Raw genomic sequence first — 6,508 nt, 5'->3', positions numbered from 1 at the left:
AATACTCATATCTAAGGAACGATATGAACGTCTCATGAAACAACCACAACCGATCGAACCAACAAATCCGGGAAAAGATGAAAGAATGACAAACGACCACGATGAAAAATCCGATAATAATTTTATGTCAGTGATAGGATATTCCTTCCCTCACAATTTGAAAAAACATGCTACCGAGCTGTACAGATTCGTTTTAGCCCAAGACAAAGATGTGGTTAACCATAACCAGCAAGGAGAATTAGAACTGAACGGGGAAACCATTACTGGTTCAAACATTCTAGATATAATTAAGTACACCGTATCAACACGACAGAGAAAAACACCCGTTGGAAGTACGCAGTTTCAAGACCTTTTACATAAACTTGATGTTCCAAAGAGATTAATAGCAGAACGGAAAGGGAGTTCATTGACACAGTCTGGAGGCCTTTTCGTTAAGGGGAACGGGAGGAGAGACATCTTGCCTGGTACATCAAACAAAAAAGAAAACATTCGATGGTTAAAATATTGACTTCTTTATTGTACAACTAATGTTAACAATTTGTTTCAATAAAAGTTTATTTAGTCTGCAGAATAGTCTTTTTATTTATAACCATAAGGGACTGTATTACAGTTGGACAGAATAACACGTTTGTCATACGTGAATTTATATTTCTTTTTTTCTTCTCTGCTGAATAGTTTTCTCTGGTTAGGCAGTCGACATATTTTAGTAGGATTTGTTAACGTTTTGCACATATCTCTGTTACTTGTTATCATTTCCTTGACAGAATTGAAATTGACAATATTCGAATTCGTAAAATTGAGTGTAAAACCTTTGACCTTACACGTTTCACTTTTTAGTGTTCGATAAGCATAGTTTTTCGGTCCACCGGAAACAAACTCAACAATATATCCCTCGTCCGCAGGTATTTCGGATGTGAGGTCCCCCAAATAATTGCCTAACGATGGTTCCGGTTTCCCTTTCTTACTGACGTAGATGCAGCTATCAGTGTCTGTGTAAAGCACTCGTTCGTCCAACATGTCTAATACTTCGTACAGTTTCAATCTAGCCCACATTGTTGTGAAAATGGCAATGAAGATGTTGGTTTTCACATCAACAGGAGGGAACTTCGAATGTTGTGACCATTCTAGTTGTATTGTATCGTTTGAAACAATGTGAAAATTTTCGACTACTTTAGTAGGGTCTGATACTATCTGAAAGAATTTGTCAGCCTCTGATTCGTGGAAAAAAGAATGTCTTTTCAGGAACAGCCGTTGTCCAAATTTCCCCCAGAAACTGTTGAGGCACAACTTGGCAAGACTACGTAACCCTGGATTTACCTTGATGTTATCATAGTTTAAGTCAATGCCTTCGTTTTCTTTATACAATCGAATGTATTCTCGTTTGTCTTCTTCTGATGTGCAATGGGGAGGAAAACCACTTGCCTCCTGTTTAATTTTCAAAAACATCTGAACGTAGTCTGTGAACAATCCCCCAGAATTAGTTTTTTTGTCGTATTGTGTACTATCTGGAAAATGCCACACTTCGTGCACTTTTAATACGCGGTACCCTTTCTTTTGTGCTAACATAATTTCGGGTGTAGCATATGTACCGGTAATACATCGCTCCTGATCGTTGTGTGTACATTTATATTGATTTGTTGTTTCAGCACACGTTCTACAGAGTGGGAAGGTGAGTTTTCCGTTACAACGGTAAGGTAAAACGGCGTGATACAGGTTTGTGGGTGGTAAAATTTTAACGTGGCACAATCCAAAGTATTTATCCAAATCTTCGAAATTCTTAGTGATGATCTCAGGGTGATGCAGTGGATAGCGACAATATTTGTTTGTCCATGGGTATAAAGATGTGAAATCTACGTATTTAATCTGTTCGTCTTTTCCCACTTTATGATATAACTTTGTCGTGTCGGTTCGTCCACCCTGTAAAAAAAAGAAATTATAATGAGGAATGAGAACAACACTAAATGTGATACGGGTGAAATAATAACACAATCTTACATTTCAAGAAAGTTAACTTCAGAGCAATAGGCAAACATGTTTATTCTCCAATACCTTTTATGTTTAATTATGTGCTGCTTACTTACAAAAAATGCATGGCGTGGGTCAAGGCGTTCTTCAATTTCATGATTTTCTGCAAATATTTTCAATCTCGTGTTTGAATTCAATCGAGAGGCGAACTCGTGCTCCCATATCCGTCGATAACCATAACCAAGTCCTCGTATAGTCTGCTCTCTTTTTTTTGTTATCACATACAATTCCTCCATCGACTGTTTCGTTAAAGGGCTTTTCGTTTCGTTTCTTTCACACGGGAAACATTTCCTACATCCATGCCAATGACACTGTAACAAAAAAATATATATTAAATTATAGTGTATATTGGTATGTGGGAAACGCGTGTCCAATGAAATCCCTCTCGCGTGTGCCATGACGACGTATCTTCAATACGCGTGTCCAAGTTACCCGGCAGCGTGCCATAAAAACGCGCCCGGTCCGCGGCGGCGGCGGCGGCGGTGACCGGGGAGGGGGGCGGAGGGGTCACTCCCCATCCCTCCCCCTTCCCCCTCTGTCAAAGAAAATAGATAACACTTACCCCTAAAAATTCAAAGACATCGTTGGTCTCTTGGCAATACCCATCGACATGAAACTTGGTTCCAGGAATTTTGAATTCCCCACGATTCAAGGCATGTTGAATAAACACGTTTTCATCATTCATCATCCACTCCAACCATAGTATTGAACTTCGGCTGTGATTAAATCTCTTTGTGTACCCTTCTGATGGTACATGGGCCAGTGGACTTCTGACGAATTTTCGCTGACCAAATGATCGCTGTGAATTTTCGGATAAGAACATGTCGGAAGACTTCCAAGTTTCTTGATCCCAAATATCGAAGCCCTTCTGTGTAGATTTCATAGGTTTCATCTCGATATGATCAGTGTCTTGCATCTTGACTTCCACGTCATATTGTTCTTTTAAAAAATTAGTCTTGTAAATACCCATACACACACTTGCAATGGTCACATAATCCAAAACATCAACGCTTTGACGGCTTGTGTTTTCCGTGTTCTCCGTACCCGTGACCTCCAACATAAGATCGCGAAATCGCAACACTCCCTCCCGTAAGATCGTTGTGTCACTGCAACAATATTCTCTTATTTCTTTCGCAAAGTCAAACTCTTCGTTTGTTTTCGTCCTATACCAAGTCAAGAAATCCCTTCTATCGTCTGTATTCATGTAATCACAGCCGTAATATTTAATGTCCGGATAGGGACCGATATAACTTTGATTATCCATTGTATTGAAAAAATGAGGGAAGTAGCCTTTTTTCAATTCCTTCAAGCCAAACGCTTTAGGAACTTTTGACAGCTTCATGGGTAAAAAATTTAACGAATCTAAAACTCTGATGTTCAATCCTCGACCTACCAACATGTACATAATTTTCGTTCCGTTGAAAATAATGTCTGGACGGATAGAGTTTGAAATCAACCAGTCAATTAGAAAATAGTTATCGTAGCCAGATCCGTTGTGAGACAAGACAACCCCGTTTTTATACTGCTCGGTGAATACTCTTCTACAGAATGCATCAGTGGCGTGTTCACCACGAAATATTCTTTCCCTGAAACCACATGTACTCAAACAGGGGTCGTTTTTAAATACTTTCTTTTCTTTTTTATCGCACATCGAACATCGAACTCCACAAAAGTTGCATTTAGGTTCATGAGATATCTGTTTGTCTTTACAGCGATCGCACGCTGTTTGCATGCAGATGAAATTCACCTTATGTTCATTTGTCCCACACGAAGATTTGCCACAGTTTTGACAGAGTTTACACTGCGTGCACGCTTTGTCTTTGTCTTTACAATTTAGACATCTCTCGACGGACGGTAAATGCCCGCTTTCACATTGTAGAAGTGTGTCTTGTGTTGTTTCGCAATCGAAAAATATCATCTGTTTATCGGTTAGCTCGGTATTGATAGCCCTTTGGTAGCATAAATGTTCTTCTGGTTGGTAATCCAGACAACAGGGACACTTCCATTCTCCACATTGATGAAGCTCGGTTGGACGTTCCTCTGTAATTAGAACTTTTTTACATGTTTTGCACTGGTACCTTTTTTCACATTCCGTGTACGACGGTCCTTTCTTTACTTTCTTTTCCTCCGTGTGTCTCTGAAAGCAGGCAATGGATCTGCAGGTTCTGTTACACGCCCGACAAGACAAAAGGGTGTCTGTTAAAATACAGTTTGAACTGCAGCATACGGTACACGTGGTCTCACAAGAATGTGTACCTTTGTCACTGTACGGTTTCAGACAGTGTGTACAAAAGTGATTAGAAGAAAAGAATCCTGTAATACTCACTATGGCTGCAAAATGTTTACATTCGTCCGTTTCAATCAGGTAAAGAAAGACTTTTTTTCGGTCTGTTTCATTCTCGCCAATGCGAATGAATTTGTTTCCCAATTTTGCCGAAATGACTAAAATTTGCAAGTCTACTACCTTTTCAAACCGTTCTATTTCTTTGATGTTACACGGCTTATCGGTACGGACATCGGCTAATTTACAGAGACGTTTTGCGAAGTTGATACATGCTTTTCTCCCTTTGTCCATTACATGTCTATAGAACCACATTGGGACCGACCTATATTTCAAAACTTTGTCCGCCATACACCCTTTGTCCTCTGACGTTAGTGTCTTCCATTCATCGGGTGATACGGTACGACAAGATTTCAGGAAGCAAATGGATATTGCCATAGGCATACACATAGTTTCACTAGATCTACTAATGAGTGAGCGTTTACGTTCTATACTGTTATTTTCGCCCATCAACTTTGTGATGCCTACCCTCCCTCCGCCGGATGGAATGTCGATTCGACCTACTGTAACAGAAAAACTGTCATCTACAGGTAACTCTTCGTTGCTTTGTAAAACTTTCCCTATTTCGTCCATTACCGTAGATGCGTCCATTTTTTTCAATTCTTGTAAAGGAACGACAATGGGGTCCGTTAACCCATTGTGTTCAATGATAAGTCGAGCAAGACTGTTGTCCTGGGATCCTTCACGGACCTGACCGAGAACATCGTCAAATATCTTGTGTAAATCATCGACTATGTTCATCAACTTCTTATTTTGTAAGTTATCTGAAAATTTAACATCGTAAGTAGTGTCTATGGCCCCATTTTTGGTGTAGGTTCGTTCCCTTTTCTTTGAAATTTTGTGTGTAGAAGGGGTGTCTACACCGGCACCATACTGGTTTTGGGGAACACTTGCTTTTTTTTTGGTCGGCGGGGATCCCTGGGTTGTATCAGTGGATGACACCAAACTGGATGTTTTCCTCTTATGGGGGTTGATAGTTTGAGCATGAGTTGAGACTGAATGAGGTTCATCAAATACGTTCAAGTCGAAATCTCTAATTGTCTCGTGATATACAACATGTAAATCGTATTTTTCTTGGTCGCGAAAAAGTTCTCCACATGTGGTGCATTTGATATGCAACGGATTTGTTTGTCTTCTTAAATGAGCGAGTCGGAGTTGAACAGTCGGATCATCCTGTAACCCGTATGTGTGAGCAAATGTCAGCAACTGATCAATGGAAGTAAAACAGTTTATGATGTCTGTAAGAACTTGAGACTCTTCCATCTGAGAAGAGAAATGTTATTTGATATATTACACAAGAGTTAATTACTGATAAAAAGGGTGTGTGTGTGTGTGTGTGTGTGTTTGAATTCGTTTAAGCCATTGCTATACGTTTTTTTAACACAGATGTTGCATTATCATACCAGATACAGGTTCCGAATGCAGAAGTACCACAGAATACATTAGGTATTTTCCCCCTGATATTTCAAAATGTATTACGATACCAATATATAGATAAGACATACACACTACCTTATAACTAATAAAAAAAAGAAGACATGTTTTTTTTTAAATATAGTTTATTTACAACTTTAATTCTACAATATTGGTTCTTTAATTATACTATCAAACTATTTGTTCTTGAAAAAGACATAACATTATGATTCGACGGATAAGTCGTACCTTCGTTAACCGGGGGAAAAAATGTTCCAAAAAAAAAATATACAGTAAGAGGTAGATAATAATTGTATCACGTTACTCAGAAATTAATTTAAAGTCTATCCATTTCAAATCTTGCAACTACCCAAACAAAATCTTTAAAATCACGACCAAATATTTTCATTTCTTTTATTCTGTGCTAGCGTAACCCCCTTTCCGACCCCCCTTTGCATATAACAAGTAGTTGACGCGTGGCTGCCAGTGATCTCGGACGATGATTGGATGAGTTTAAGGATCATAACTTTTTAACACCACTGGATGCTACCAGTGTGAATGAAGTTGACAACTTTGTGGAATGTAAAAAGGCACTCGAAGGAAATTATGTTTAACAAAAAAAAATGAAAAATTAGTTTTTCAATCATTAGAGAACCAGAATTATTTCAACTCGTGGATTATCCAATCTGGATAGTTAAATGATCATTTTTCAAATTGATTATTTAACCA

At 38.7% G+C, this 6,508-nt stretch overlaps 1 long non-coding RNA gene across 1 annotated transcript; it reads right to left on the bottom strand.

Moving 5' to 3' along the window:
* Positions 1–498: 498 nt before the first annotated feature.
* On the bottom strand, positions 499–5,761 carry LOC143054805 (uncharacterized). The gene is made up of 3 exons (XR_012971824.1): positions 2,588–5,761; positions 2,082–2,336; positions 499–1,917 (listed from the first exon to the last, which is right to left on the bottom strand). It is a non-coding gene; the product is annotated as an uncharacterized LOC143054805 (long non-coding RNA).
* Between the last annotated feature and the right edge of the window lie 747 nt (positions 5,762–6,508).

Source organism: Mytilus galloprovincialis, chromosome 12 (assembly GCF_965363235.1).
Source record: "Mytilus galloprovincialis chromosome 12, xbMytGall1.hap1.1, whole genome shotgun sequence".
In the NCBI taxonomy this organism is placed as follows: Eukaryota; Metazoa; Mollusca; class Bivalvia; order Mytilida; family Mytilidae; genus Mytilus; species Mytilus galloprovincialis.
The sequence above is the reverse complement of the archived record's forward strand: the minus strand, read 5'-3'. Positions and strand labels throughout refer to the sequence as shown.